Genomic DNA, 15,138 nt, shown 5'->3' with positions numbered 1-15,138 from the left:
TATCAAAATTCCAGGACTTTCAACTTTGCTCTCAGTCCATTCATTCTCATATTGCTTTCAAACGTGTCCTCCAACAGGCAACAGCAAGTGAACATTAACAAAGGAGGGACTGTCTCCAAGTATGAGCAGTGACCCTTCTCTTTCAGCTGGTTAATGTGTCTATGTTCTTACTGACAACTCCCCAGTACAAGGGACACTTAATTTCAAACCTTCAACACTAACTAAATCTGACCAACCACAGATAAAGGACTTTGTCTACATATGTTATTTGTGTCTCTCTGCAAGTCCTCAAGGAAGTGAGCAGAATCGAGATGTCTTTATTAGCTTATCAAACGTAGATATATAATATACTATATTTTTTTCTACGTCTAAATTTTCAAATAATAAACCAAAATGTAAGAGAAGTAGTTTCTCCTTGTTCACACAGCAAGTAGGAGAGAACCTGGGGATCTGAACCCCTAAATCCCAGGCTGTCTCGCTAGCTGCCTTGAGAGGCAGTGCCGTTGCATCCAGCCACCTTGATTTACCTGTCACTGAAGCCACAAGCTGAGTACCTTGGCACTGCCTCCTCCAGGGGGCCTTCCCTGATTAATCACCTCTCCTTACTACCTCTATGTTTTGAAAAGATCTCTAAATATTGTGGGCACCACATGCCATGACTCTAGTGCTCAAAGTACAGGTGGTACCAGGAAATGGGCATCAAAATCTAATTAATTTTAAATGATAACCAGAACCTCATAATAAACAAGAAGTTTGATCGAGATTTCAACATCAGAAATAAAACTAAAATTAAGTGTGCTTTGCCTTTTATTTAGTATCAGATTGATTTTCATTGCTGTTGTAGGACAACAGGGGGTGCCTGTGTGACTATATGACAATAACTTAGAATAATCCTCAGTCACATACTACTTTGAATATAACATAAATGATTTTTTTAACTTTTATCACATTTATTTATTATGCGTGTGCATGAATATGCCACGAGGCACATGTGGCGATCAAAGGACGACTTGTGGAAGCTAGCTCTCCTTTTCTACCATGCAGGTTTTAGGGACCGAACTCAGGTCATAAGGCTTGGAGGCAAGCTCCTGTACCTGCTGAGCCATCTCTCCATCCTAAAATTAATGATATTTTTAATAGTCAAAGTATGACTTTTTTGCCAAGTGACTCAAACTTTGACTACTTCATATTTCTGTCAATGTCTTTTGAAATGTCTGTCACTACTGGAATGCTCGCCAACTGCCTCTATGCCATTTTTAATATTCTTCCTATATCTAGTCTCATCCCCACCTCCATAGCAAGAAACCCAGGGCAGTCTCCCTTTTCTATCTGACCCCATACCCCCAAATCACCAAGATCTTCTCCCCAACTCATCCTATTATCCCAGCCTCCAACACCAGCAGGCATTCCCTAGGAACCAAAAGAACTAGGCACTACGATATACAGAACAGGGCATCAGGTAACCTAACTGACAACCTCCACTACTCCCTCCTCCCCTCCAAATCCTCTCCCAGTCTCATCCCCAACTGTGCAACAGAACACCAGATGTAGCCTTCATTTCCCACTGCCTACACCTCCTTTCCATCCCCTTCTAACTTCCCTCCCCCAACTCCATCACTTTTTCTCAACCCCCAACTCCAGCAGGTAACTTCTGCTAACTCACAGACCACACATGTCAGAAAACCAGGTAGACTGTCTACATGCCTTCTCTTCTCTCTGTTCCTCGAGATCCAATCCCCCAGCCACAGTCCAAGCTCTGCAGCAGAACACCCATGGCAGCCTTCCCTACCCCACCCCCAAAAGCTCCCATCTGCTGTGAATCTCACAGCTCTTACTCTTCTAATTTTCCTTCCCTGACTCATTGCTTTGTTGCAGACCTGAACCCCAACAGGCACCCCTGGAAACCCACGGGCCAATCTTCCCAGGGCCACAACTAGGCTGAAGATGGAGCCACACCTCTCCTAGTGATCCTGAGATCCAGTCCTCCCAGTCTTATGCCCAACTCTGTAGCAGGAGAGCTGCTGCAGTCTCACTTTTGCCTTTGACCCCATCCTCAACAGATCCAAAAGATGATCTCTCCCAAGCTTCCTTCTCCCAGCTCCTCCCAGTATCCTAGCCTCCAACACCAGAAGGCATTCCCTGTGAACACACCAGCTAGCAGGCCGTAAAAACAGGCAACATACAGCCAACACATGCTCTGAAAATCCAAAGAGGAAACAGAAACCAAGTAACAAAACATCCAGTCAACAAAAACAAATCCAAAACTCAGGACCTATACTTATTACCACCCTAAACCCTTGTGCCAAGATGCCAGCATAAAAACACATTGATAACAGCCAGGGCAACGTGTCTCCACTAGAGCCCAAATATCCTACCAGAGTAGGCTCTGAACATTCCATCATAGCTGAAACATGAGGAAAAATCCTTTTAAACTATCCTGGTAGGAGCCATGAAACATCTCTTGAGAAAACGTCTTGAGTCTTCTGTGAATGATCTCCTTACAACAAGGCCCTTGGAGCTTTTCTTCCACATGGCAACATCCAGTGGGAATGATACCCAGAATGACTTATGTCAATCCTTGAGCAATGGAGCCATGATTCCTGCTTATGATCCCTGCTTGTTTATTATTTTTTAATTTTTAAATTTTAATTTTATTAATTTATTCAGATTACAATTAAATTGTTATCCCATCACGTGTATCCTCCCTTCCTCCCGCTTTCACCCTATTCCCCTCCCCCTCTAAGACCGAGGAGGATCTCCTCCCCCACTATATGGTCATAGGCTATCAAGTGTCATCTTGGTAGCCTGCTTATTCCTTCTCTGAGTGCCATCAGGCCTCCCCACCAGGGAGAGGTGGTCACATACGGAGCACCAGAGTTCATGTCAGAGTCAGTCCCCACTCTCCACATAACTGTGGAGAATGTGCTGTCCATTGGGTAGATCAGAGTTTATTAAAGGTTAAGTAAAGACATGATTGGTCAAGACTTTTATAATAAAGATTCTTTAATAGATGGTCTTTAAATGTTGATAAAGTATTTGAGGAAGAAGAGGGGCTTGGAAAGGTCAACTACCTCTTCTGAGGACCTAAGTATGCTAATGCATTAGAGTGAGAGAAAGGTCAAAATCAAGAGAAGATAGGGCCTGAAGAGAGAGGACCTACTGAGATGAGGCCCTAAAGGTCAATAGTGAAGAGTTCATTCTCAGGTTGAGTTAACTTATATTCAGGACAAGATAGTAAGTAAAAATTTGTCATGGTCTTAAAAGAAATTTGAAAGATTCATTCCCACCTTGGACAAGGAAGAAAATAGTATTGGATATTTTTTCTTAATTTATTTCCAGAATTCCTTTAGTTTGTGTTTTCTTTATCACTTCTATTTCCTTTTCCAGGTCTTGAATAGTTTTATTCATTTCCTTCAACTGTTTGTATTTCCTCTGCTTTTTTTTTTTTTTTAAGGAATTTACTCATTTTCCCCAATTGTCTGGTTTCCTGGATTTGATTTCTTTAAGGGATTTATTAATTTCTTCTCTAAGGACCTCTATCATCTTTATATAGTTAGTGCCGGACTCTATATCTGGTGAGTTCAGTAACCTGGGTTGGAGATGTGAAGTCAGTGAAAAGGAAAGCTCTGACCACTTGTTGCAGTTTGAGCAAGTGGCCCCGAATAGCTCAAGCCATCTTTATTTATACAGAATTTTGAAGCATTACACATACACAATATCAGAATAACCTTTAATTATTATCTAAAGATCTTAGTATGTATTAGGCTTCTCTTGTTCCCTCCTAGATAGTGATTGACCTTTGTCCATACCTAAGCAATATACTATTGCAATCTAAATGATTATGTCATAACTAAATACACCTAAGTATTGCAAGCCAGGCACAACCAGTTTGGTTTGTGCACAGGTGGGGAGCAGGCAGGTAGTTTCAAAGTAAAAACAATGCCCAGGAAATCTGGGAGACTCAGAAAAGACCAAACCCAAAAATAGTAGGAATAGGGGTTGGAGAGATGGCTCAGAGGTTAAGAACATTGGCTGCTCTTCCCAAATGTCCTGAGTTCAATTTCCAGAAACCACATGGTGGCTCACAATCACATATAATGAGATCTGGTGCCCTCTTCTGGCCTGCAGGCCTATATTCAGGTAGAACACCGTATATATAATAAATAAATAAATCTTTTTAAAAAATAATAATAGTAATAGAGGAAGGAGAAGAAACCCAGATCAAAGGACTAAAAATGTTTCCAATAGAATCATGAAGAAAATTTTTCTAACATAAAGAAGGAGGGGTCTATAAAGGTACAAGAAACATACAGAACAACAGATAACATGGACCAGAAAAGAAAGTCCCTTTGCAATGTAATAATCATAATACTAAACATATGAACAGGAAAGAATAGTAAAAGCTAAAAGGAGAAAAGACCAAGTAATATATAAAAGGAGACATATCAGAATTACTCCTGACTTCTCAATGCAGATAATAAAATTCAGAAAGCCTTGGCCAGATTACTGAAGACTTTAAGGGACTACAGATGCCAACCAAGACTACTATACCCTGCAAAACTTTAAATAACCAAAAAAGGATAAAGTAAGACATTCCACAATAAATTCAAATTTAAACAATCTTTATTTAAAAATCCAGAATTATTCTGGGTTTAGAAGGAAAACTGCAGCCTAAAGAGGTTAGCTACATTTGTGAAAACACAGGAAATAAATAATCTCACAACATCAAAATCAAAAAAGGAAATCACACACACACACACACACACACACACACACACACACACACACACTGCCACCACCACTACCACCATAAACAACAACAACAACAACAAAATAACAGAAATCAACAGTCACTGGTCATTGTTATCTCTCAATATCAGCTGTTCCCCAATAAAAAGACAAAGAATAACAGAATTGATTCAAAAACAGGATCCATCCTTCTGATGCATCCAAGAAACACACCTCAACATCAAAGATACACATTATCTCAGAGAAAGGAATTGGAAAAAGATATTCCAAGCAAATGGACCTAAGAAGCAAGCTGGCATAATCATTTAATTATCTAACAAAAATAGACCAACCCAAAACTAATAAAAAGGGATAGCGAAGGATACTACATACTCATCAAAAGAAAAATCCACCAAGACAACATTTCAATTCTTAACATCTATGTCCTAAATACAAGGGCACACAACTTTGTAAAGAAACATTGCTATAGCTTAAATCATATATTGACCCTCACACAGTGATAATGGAAGACTTCAATACTCCACTCCCACAGATGTTATAAATCCAATAGACTTAACATATATTTGCCAAGCATTGCACCCAAACACAAAAGAATACACCTTCTTCTCTGAACCTCATGGAACTTTCTCCAAAATTGGCCACATACTTGGAAACAAAGCAAGTCTCAACAGATACAAGAAAATTCATAATTGACAGTATCCAAATTCACAAAATCATAAAAGAAAAGGAGGGGCTGGAGAATTGGCTCTGGCTCAGCCATTAAGAGCACTGGCTCTTCTAGAGAACCAGGGTTCAATTCCCAGCACCCACATGGCAGTTCACAATTGTCTGTAGCTCCAGTACCAAGGAATCTGACACCCACACACTAACATACATACAGGCAAATGCCAATGCACATAAAATAAAAATAAATAATCAGTTAAAAGAGAATTTTTTTTAAAAGAAACAAAGAAAGAAATGAAAAAGGGGACATATCAACAGACACTGAGGAAATCCAAAGAATCATTAGGTCTTACTTCAAAAGGCTGTACTCCACAAAATTGGAAAATCTAAACAAAATGAATGAATTTCTTGATAGACACCATTACCAAAGTCAGATCAACATCAGGTAAACAATTTAAATATACTTATAGCTCATAGTGAAATAGAAACAGTCATTAAAACTCTCTCAACCATAAAAGCCCAAGGACAAATGGTTTTAGTAAAGAATTTTATCAGACTTTCAAAAGAGAATTAATGTCAATTCTCCTAAAATTATTCCACAAAATAGAAACAGAATGAACATTTCCAAATTCAAAGAAAGAGTTACAAAACAATTTTCTTTATCAATATAGATGTAAAACTACTCAATAAATACTTGTCCAAGAATATGCCAAAAAAGATGATCCACTTTGATCAGCAGACTTCATCCCAGGGATGCAAGGATGATTCAATATACAAAAATAAATTAATATAATCCACAATATAAACTAGCTGAAAGACACACAATTATCTCATTAGATGCATCAAGCACCTTTTCAAAATCCAACACCCCTTCTTGATAAAAGTCCTGGAGAGATTAGAGGTACAAGGGACATACTAAAACATAATAAAGGCAATTTACAGCAAACCTATAGCCAACATCAAATCAAATGCAAAGAGAGTCAAAGCATTCCACTAAAATTTGGAACAAGACAAGATTGCCTGCTCTCTCCATATCTATTCAATATAGTACTTGAAGTTTTGGCTAGAACAATAAGACAACTGAAAGAGATCAAGGGGATAAAAATTGGAAAGGAAAAAAATCAAAGTATTGTGATTTGCAGAAGATATGATAGTATATATTTGTGATCCTAAAAGTTCCAAGGAACTCCTTCAGCTGATAAACACTTTCAACAAAGAGGCTGGATAGAAGATTAACTCAAAAAAAAAAATCAATAACTCTGCTATATACAAATGACAAGTGGGCTGAAAAAGAAATCAGGGATACACCTTTGACAATAGCCTCATATAATATAAAATACCCTGGAGTCACTCTAACCAAGCAAGTGAAAGACCTGAATAATAAAAACTTCAATCCTTTGAAGAAACACAGTAAAGATATCAGAAGATGGAAAGACCTCACATGCTCATGAATTGGTAGGATTAACATAATATATAGTGGGAGCTTTTTCCGACCTGCCAAAGGTATAAATAATGACATGGAGGCTCTTATAAAGTTTAAAACTTAGGCCTTTTGCTGGGGCAGACTCTGCTTGTTTCTATTTTAGCCTGACTTCTATCACTATGACATACCATATGGCTAGCACTTACTCTTCCTACTCTGCCCCATACGTCTGTTCCCTTCCATGTCCTCCTTGATTCTCCTGTGTTTGCTTGGGTCTCCCTGCATCACCTTTCTGCCCAGAACATCCGCCCTTGTACTTCCTGGCCAGCTATTGGCTGTCATCTCTTTATTACAACCAATCAGCAGCAAGGCAACACCTGATACATCTCTTAGAATGCCTCTAGGCATAGAGGGCTGTCTGACTTTCAAGTATCTGAGTACATGTGGAAGGACAAGTGTTTACAAATACAAGGTTGGTGATGGTCCATATAAATTACAATACCAAAATCCTGCTAATGCTTAGCTCTCCATCAGTACAGCCAGCAATCAACAATTGACAGAGACTCCCAACAACAGTAAAATGGCCATCCTACCAAGAGCAATCTACAGATTCGATGCAATCCCATCAAAATTCCAGTCTTGAAAAGACAATTCTCAACTTCATATGGAAAACCAAAAAACCCTAGATAGCTATACAATAAATGAGCTTCTAGAGATATCGTCATCCCTGGTCTCAAGCTACACTGCAGAGCTATAGTAATAAAAATAGCATGGATTTGGCAAAAAAAAAAAGCTAGACACATTGATTAGTGGAATTGAAGATCCAGCATAAATACACACAGATATGAACACCTGATTTTTTTTATAAAGAGCAGAAATACACACTGGAAAAGGACAATACCTTCAAGTGCTGGTTAAGTTGGATGTCTGCATGTAGAAGAGTGAAAACAGATCCATACTTATCACCCTTCACAAAACTCAAGTCCAAGTGGATCAAACTCAAGATAACATAATTCACTTACACTGAACCTGATGGAAGAGAAAATGGGGAATAGCCTTGAACACATTTGGCACAGGAGACAACTTCCTGAAAAGAACACCCACAGCACAGGCAATAAGATCAACCATTAATGAATGGAACCTCACGAAACTGATAAGCTTCTGTAAGGCAAATGACACAGTCAATCAGACAAAGCAGCAGCCTATAGAATTGAAAATGATTTTACCAACTCCACATCTGAAAGAGGAGTAAATTCCAAAATATCTAAAGAATTCAAGAAACTAGATATCAAAACCAAAATAGTCCGATTTTAAATTGGAGTACAGATCTAAACAGAGCATTCTGCATAGAGGAAACTCAAATCGCTATGAAACGGTTAAAGAAGTGTATATCCATCCTTAACCATCAGATAAATGCAAATCAAAACTACTTTGAGATTGCGTCTTACACCTGTCAGAATAGCTAATATCAACGACACAGGTGATGAGGATGTGGAATAAGGGGAACACTCCTCCATTGCTGGTGGGAATGCACACTTGTACTGCCACTATAAAAATCAGTATGGCGGTTCCTCATAAAATTGGGAATTGATCTACCTCAAGACCCAGCTATACAGACTCTTAGGCATATACCCAAAGGATGCCCTATTATACCACAGGTACACTTGCTCTACCATATTCATTGCAGCTTTATTCATAATAGCCAGAAAATGTAAACAATGGATAATACACTATTTACACCATGGAGTACTACTCAGCTATTTAAAAATATTACATCCATAGTGTATATGTACCACAGTTTCTTTATCCACTCTTCTACTGAGGGACACTTAGGCTGTTTCCATGTTCTGGCTATTATGAATAAGGCTGCTATGAACATGGTTGAGCAAATTTTCTTGTTGTGTGCTGGAGCATCTTCTGGGTATATTCCAAGGAGTGGAATAGCTGGGTCTTGAGGAAGCCCTATTCCCATTTTTCTGAGATAGCACCAGATAGATTTCCAAAGTGGCTGTACTAGTTTGCATTCCCACCAGCAATGAAGGAGTGTTCCTCTCTCCCCACATCCTCGCCAGCATGAGAGACGCATGGGAGAACAGCAAAATAAAAGGATCCAGAGGGTCCTAGAAATCTACAAGTAGAACAATATGATAGGCAGATTTGGGCCCAGGGGTCCCGCTCAAACTAAGGCACCAGCCAAGGACAATACAGGAGGTAAACTTTAAACCCCTTCCCAGATCTAGCCAATGGTCAGAATATTCTCCACAGTTGAGTGGAGAGTGTGATACGACTTTCTCATGTACTCTGGTGCCTCACATTTGACCATGTCCCCTGGAGGGGGAGACCTGGTGGCACTCAGAGGAAGGACAGCAAGTAGCCAAGAAGAGACTTGATACCCTATGAGAATATACAGGGGGAGGTAATCCCCCTCAGGAACAGTCATAGGGGAGGGGAATAATGGTAAAATGGGGGGGGGGGGAGGAATGGGCGGATACAAGGGATGGGATAAACATTGAGATGTAACAAGAATAAATTAAAAAAAAAATATTACATCATGAAATTTCCAGGCAAATGGATGGAACTAGAAAAAAAATCCTGAATGAGACAACCCATATCCAGAAAGATGTATACTCATACTTATAAGTGGATATTAGGGGCTGGAGAGATGGCTCAGAGGTTAAGAGCACTGCTTGCTCTTCCAAAGGTCCTGAGTTCAATTCCCAGCAACCACATGGTGACTCACAACCATCTATAATAAGATCTGGTGCCCTCTTCTGGTGTGTAGGCATACATACAAGCAAAACATTGTATATTAAAATAAATAAGTAAAAAAATATTTATATAAGTGGATATTAGCCTTTAAGTAAATGGTAACCAATCTAAATTCCATATATACATAGAGGTTCGGTAAAGATGAGGGGTCTAGCAGGGAATGCATGCATCTCCCTGGGAGGGGGAAATTGAATAGATTTTACCAGAAGACTGGGGACAGGAGCAGGAGGGATTACATTGGAGGGGAGATAGGGTGGAGGGAGAAAGCGCAGGGAGAGATGGCTGTAACTGAGGAGCATTTGGGGGTTAGTGTGGAAACCTAGTACAGTGGAAACTTCCTGGAATGTATGAAGGTGGTTCTAAAGAGGATTCCTAGTAAGAGGGGATACAGAGTCTCAGATAGATGTCTCCTGGAGCCAGAAAAGTCTTCCAGTGGTGGCAGTGGGTTGTATTCAGCTGAGTAGTTGCCCAAGGGAGTCCCACGGAAATTCCCAAACAACCCAGGCTATTGCTAAGACAAAGGGTTGCTCTCTACAAACTGAACAACACTCTTACAATTCAAGCTAGTATCTAAATGGAGCCTTACCCTTAGTCTCTTTGGTGCAGGAAAATACACTGCAGGCTGCCAAAAGGGAAACATGAATACCAACCCAGCCACAAAACATTTGCCTACAATCTGTCTTGCCTGCAAAATATACTAGGGCAATGTTGGCACAGAACTTGTGGGAATAGCCAACCAATGTCTGGTTTAACTTAAGGTCCACTCCGTGAGAGGGAACCCATGCCCAACACTGTTTAGGTAACCAAGAACCAGAGACTAGATAGTCCATATATCTAGAGTGTCCTAGTTAGGGTTTCTATTTCTATGAAGAGCCACCATGATTATGGCAATGCTTATAAAGGAAACCATTTAATTGGGGCTGTCTTACACTTCAGAGGTTTACTCCATTGTCATCATGGCAGGAAGCATGGCAGCACAAAGGCAGACATGGTGCTGGAGAGGTACCTGAGAGTTCTATATCTAGACTGGCAGGCAGCAGGAAAAGAGAGGGACACTGGGCCTGGCTTAGCCTTCTAAAACCCCAAGGCCCACCCCCAGTGATACACTTCCTCCAACAAGGACACATAACAAGGTCACACCTCCTAATATTGCCACTCTCTATGAGTTTATGGGATCCATTTACATCCAAACCTCCACATAGGGTAAAACCAAGCACTACTGGCCAAAAAAAGTACCAATAAAATTACTACTAATGATATTCTGCTATATGCACAGATCACTGCCTTATCCACTCATCATTGGATAGGCTTCTTCTGGCAGCAGATGTCAACAGATACAGAGACCCACAGTCAGACATTACATGAAGAGAGAGTCTAAATGGCAAGTCTACATCAAATCCCTCCCCTCAGAGCCCATGGAATCCCATGGAAGAGAAGTCGAAAGACTGTAAGAGCCATAGGGGACGGAGAACACTAGAAGAACAAGGTCCTCTGAATCAACTAAGCAAGTTGTGTATGAGTTCACAGATACTGAAGGAGCAGACACAGGGCCTACATGGGCCTACACCAGGTCCTCTGCATGTATACTATAGCTATTAGCTTAGTATTTTAATGGGACTCTTGACTGTGAGAATGAATCAATCTCTGACTCCTGTGCCTGCTGTGGGGACTCTTCTCTTTTTCTCCTCTGGGTCCAAGTTCAGTATGTGCCTTAGTTAGGGTTTTACTCTGTGAAGAGACATCATGACCACAGCAACTCTTCTAAAGGAAAATATTTTATTAGGGCTGGCTTACAGTTTCAGATGTTTAGTCCACTATCATCATGGCAGGAAGCATTTCAGCATACATAGCAGGCATGGTACTAGAGGAACCAAGAGTTCTACATGTTAATCTTCAGGCAGCAGATGGAGACTGGGTGCCACACTGAGTGTAGCTTGAGCATACTCTTATGCTCAAAACCCACCCCTCACAATGGCACACTTCCTCCAACAAGGCCATCCCTCCTACTAGTGTTACTTCCTATGGTTCAAGTATTCAAACACATGAGACTATGGGGGTCCTACCTATTCAAACCACACAATATGATAGTTATTGTTTCATCTTATTATATTTTATTTTGTCATGTTTGGTTGCTATCTCTTAGAAGCCTGTTCTTTTCTAATGAGAAACAGAAAGGGAGTCTACCCAGAAGGGAGGGGAAGTGGGTAGGAACGGGAAGAAATAAAGGGAGAGGAAACTATGATCAGGATATATTGTATGAGAAAGCAATCTCTTTTCAATTAAAAAAAAAACATAAAAAAGTATACAGCTTAGTTTTGCTAGACTCAGATTTACCAAAGGCTTAGCAGTTCTCCAGTGTCACCCTCATCAATTTATGAAATGTTTTGCAGGCTGTGCAATGGCACTTTGTCACTGATTCCTATTGTCTTTATTACCGTGCAGTCATCAGACGCAGAAGATTTATGAGATATTGAGTACCAAAATCTATGGCTGCATTAGTATGATACACAAAATAAATGGCGTAGAATTTATCTATACACTCTCCCACACACTGTAAATCATCTCTACATTGTTTCTAATGCTTAATAAATGTAAATGCTATGGGGGAAAAACTCTATCTTGACAGTTTTCCTAATTCACTGACTAAGTCTAGTATCCCATATTTTTTTTCTCATTGCACACTGACTTTGCATCAAAACCTTTCTTGTACTAACTTATAACCATCAGTTACTTAACTTTTAAAGCACCATTAAGATAAAGCCCATAACTGGTTTCCTTTCTGTTACATTATCAGAATCTGGTTCAGTGTACAAAGATGAGACTCAATAAATATGTGTTGAATTAAGCCACTGAAAATGGATGACAGGTAGGCTGGTACATGGGTGCATGGGTGGTTATCAGGTAGATAGATGAATAGTGGATGGACAAAAGGAGCTACATTTTTGCCTCTCTTCCAAAGTTCACTATTTTCTTTTACTTTTAAAGCAATGCCTCAGTATATAGTGCTGGCTAGTCTGAACTCACTATAGAGACAGGGCTGGCCTGGAATGCAAAACTCACAGAGATCATCTGCCTTTGCCTCCCAAGTGCTGGTATTAACAGATTGTACTACTAAGGCCAGCTGCACTAAGGTTTTCCTTCTCCCTTAAACTCTGAACAAAGTTGGCCAAATCAGTATTTTATAGAAATAAAACATTTTCTGATGACTGGAAACTACACTACTGGGGCAGATTTACTTGGTGGCAGTCATCAATGGATGTCCCATTGTTCACTGCTGTTTCAGCAGAGCGACAGCCTGGTATTTATGCCTTGAAAGCCAGCCTCTGAGATGAAGGTAGTTCTCCAGGATTTAAATTAGAGCTTGAACTTGCATGCCAATTTTGTTGCCTTCTACATACATCTCACATCACCACTGACACATACATAATGCCTTCTGTCCAAGTTACAAAATAACCTGATCCAGTCTCCATGGGATGGTTTGTCATGAAGCATTGCTGCCTCTTGTCTCATTACTTTCACATGCAGTGTTTGCCCTTCAACCTTTCTACAATGTAATGACAGCATTTACACTTTTCCTCTTACATCACAAAAAACGTTTTCATTTGTACCTAGAAATACTTTCTCATAGTCAGAGTTGTCTTCATTATTATCTTCACATGTGTTTTTTTCTGAGAGTATATTTTAAAATATGAAAATTGATTCAAATATGTGAGGTATTTTCTTATTACTTATTAAGAACCTAAGACATCACTTCTCCTTATATAATTGACTTTAACACAAACCAGAGAGGTGGGGAGAAGGTCAAATAAGTCAATAGGTTGTGCCTTAAGCAATATGTAAGACCCAGGGTTCCAATATTGAAACAAAAGAGAACCCTAAATAAAAATATCCAGTATGAGGGTCTATTAGGGAGATGGCTCAGTTAGCAAAGTGCTTACCTTGCAAGCACGAAGACCTAACTTTGATACCCAGAGCTCACATTTAAAAGCCCAGTAATGCTGATATTTGTAACAAAAACACTGGGGAGGTGGAGACTGGCGGAGCCACTGGCCTTTATGAGACTTTGTCTCAAAGAGAAGTAGCTCAAAACTCAGAAGCAACACTTAAGGTTGTTCTCTGACCTCCATAAACATATACGCACCCATGCATGTGCATCTGAGCACACATGCACCCACACACACACACACACACACACACACACACACACACACACCCATGCATGTGCATCTGAGCACACATGCACCCCCCACACACACACATACACACACTAAATAATAGTTTTTTAAAATGACACGAAAGTTCAGTTAGATATGCATGCCCATCATTAAGTGCAAAGTGGGGAGCAAAGCATGAGGTTTATAATTGTGCTGTCTGATGTTGCAGAATTCTTCTGGTAGATTTTTTCAATTTCACTTACCGCAGTGACAAGTGAAGTGTGGCCTGCAGGCCATATGCTGTCAACTTAAGCTTGGGATGCAGCTTAGGATCCAATTTCTGGAATCCTTTAATCCTAATAACTTAGAAATACACTTTTAAAGAAACTCAGCTCAGCTCTGGCTGACCTTTGCTGATCAAGTATTTCTGAACAGGCCTTGGAGACAGAGAGTCATTCAGGCATAGATGCAGGACGTACAGTTCGTGAGGAGAGATTATCATCCAGTCTGAGAGTAAGCCTGATCTTGGATGTTTATAAAGAATTAAAAAAGCAACTGTGAGTGTTTCCACTTGCTAGTTGAGAATGAAGACTCCCAAGAAAATCCAGAAACCCATTTACATTATTAAAATCGCTTTGTCTGCTGTCAGTGGTCACAGAATTCATATAGCTCGGCATAGACGTACAGTCTAAGTAAAACCATACACTATCAAGAATAGGAGCCAAACCAAACCTTAAAAGATCACATTCAAGGAAATTAAAATTAAGCCCGTGTAAAAAATCACTTGCTCAATATCAAAGTGCACTCAAGGCTCAGTCCTGTGGTTATTACATGGCTCCCCTACACAAGTTGTGAAAATGTATCCACTCTAGAGGAAGTCCTTCAAGTAAAGGGGAAATTAATTTTTTTTTTAAAACTCTAAACTTCAGCTACTGCATTTTTACTTTAATAAATGTGCATTTAATAATTAGAGATGAAATAAGTTCAGCTTGAAAGTATCTATTTTTCTTTTCTTGGGCCACACTTTTGCATAACACATAAGTGTTCTAACATCTCAACCTTCCAAACCGGGTTCACTGAATGTGTTCACAGCAACTCTTGAGTCTCCATTGTAATAATAATCACAGTGTGACCATCCTGAGATCATTTTACTTGACCTCCTTCAGCCACCTCAAAGAATTTTCCCTGACATGTGACGAATAGTACAAAAGAAAGATAGAATGACTCACTGGCAACAGCAGAAATCGTGATAGACAAAAGCAGAGAAGAGGAGCAACCAAGAGAGAAGACAGAAAGAAGCAAAGACTCCAACTAAAACAGCAGAGACCACTCTCAATCATTAAACCACTCTCAATAATACTTGAGAAACCCAGCAGCAAA

Source organism: Acomys russatus, chromosome 6 (assembly GCF_903995435.1).
Source record: "Acomys russatus chromosome 6, mAcoRus1.1, whole genome shotgun sequence".
Lineage (NCBI taxonomy): Eukaryota > Metazoa > Chordata > Mammalia > Rodentia > Muridae > Acomys > Acomys russatus.
The sequence above is the reverse complement of the archived record's forward strand: the minus strand, read 5'-3'. Positions refer to the sequence as shown.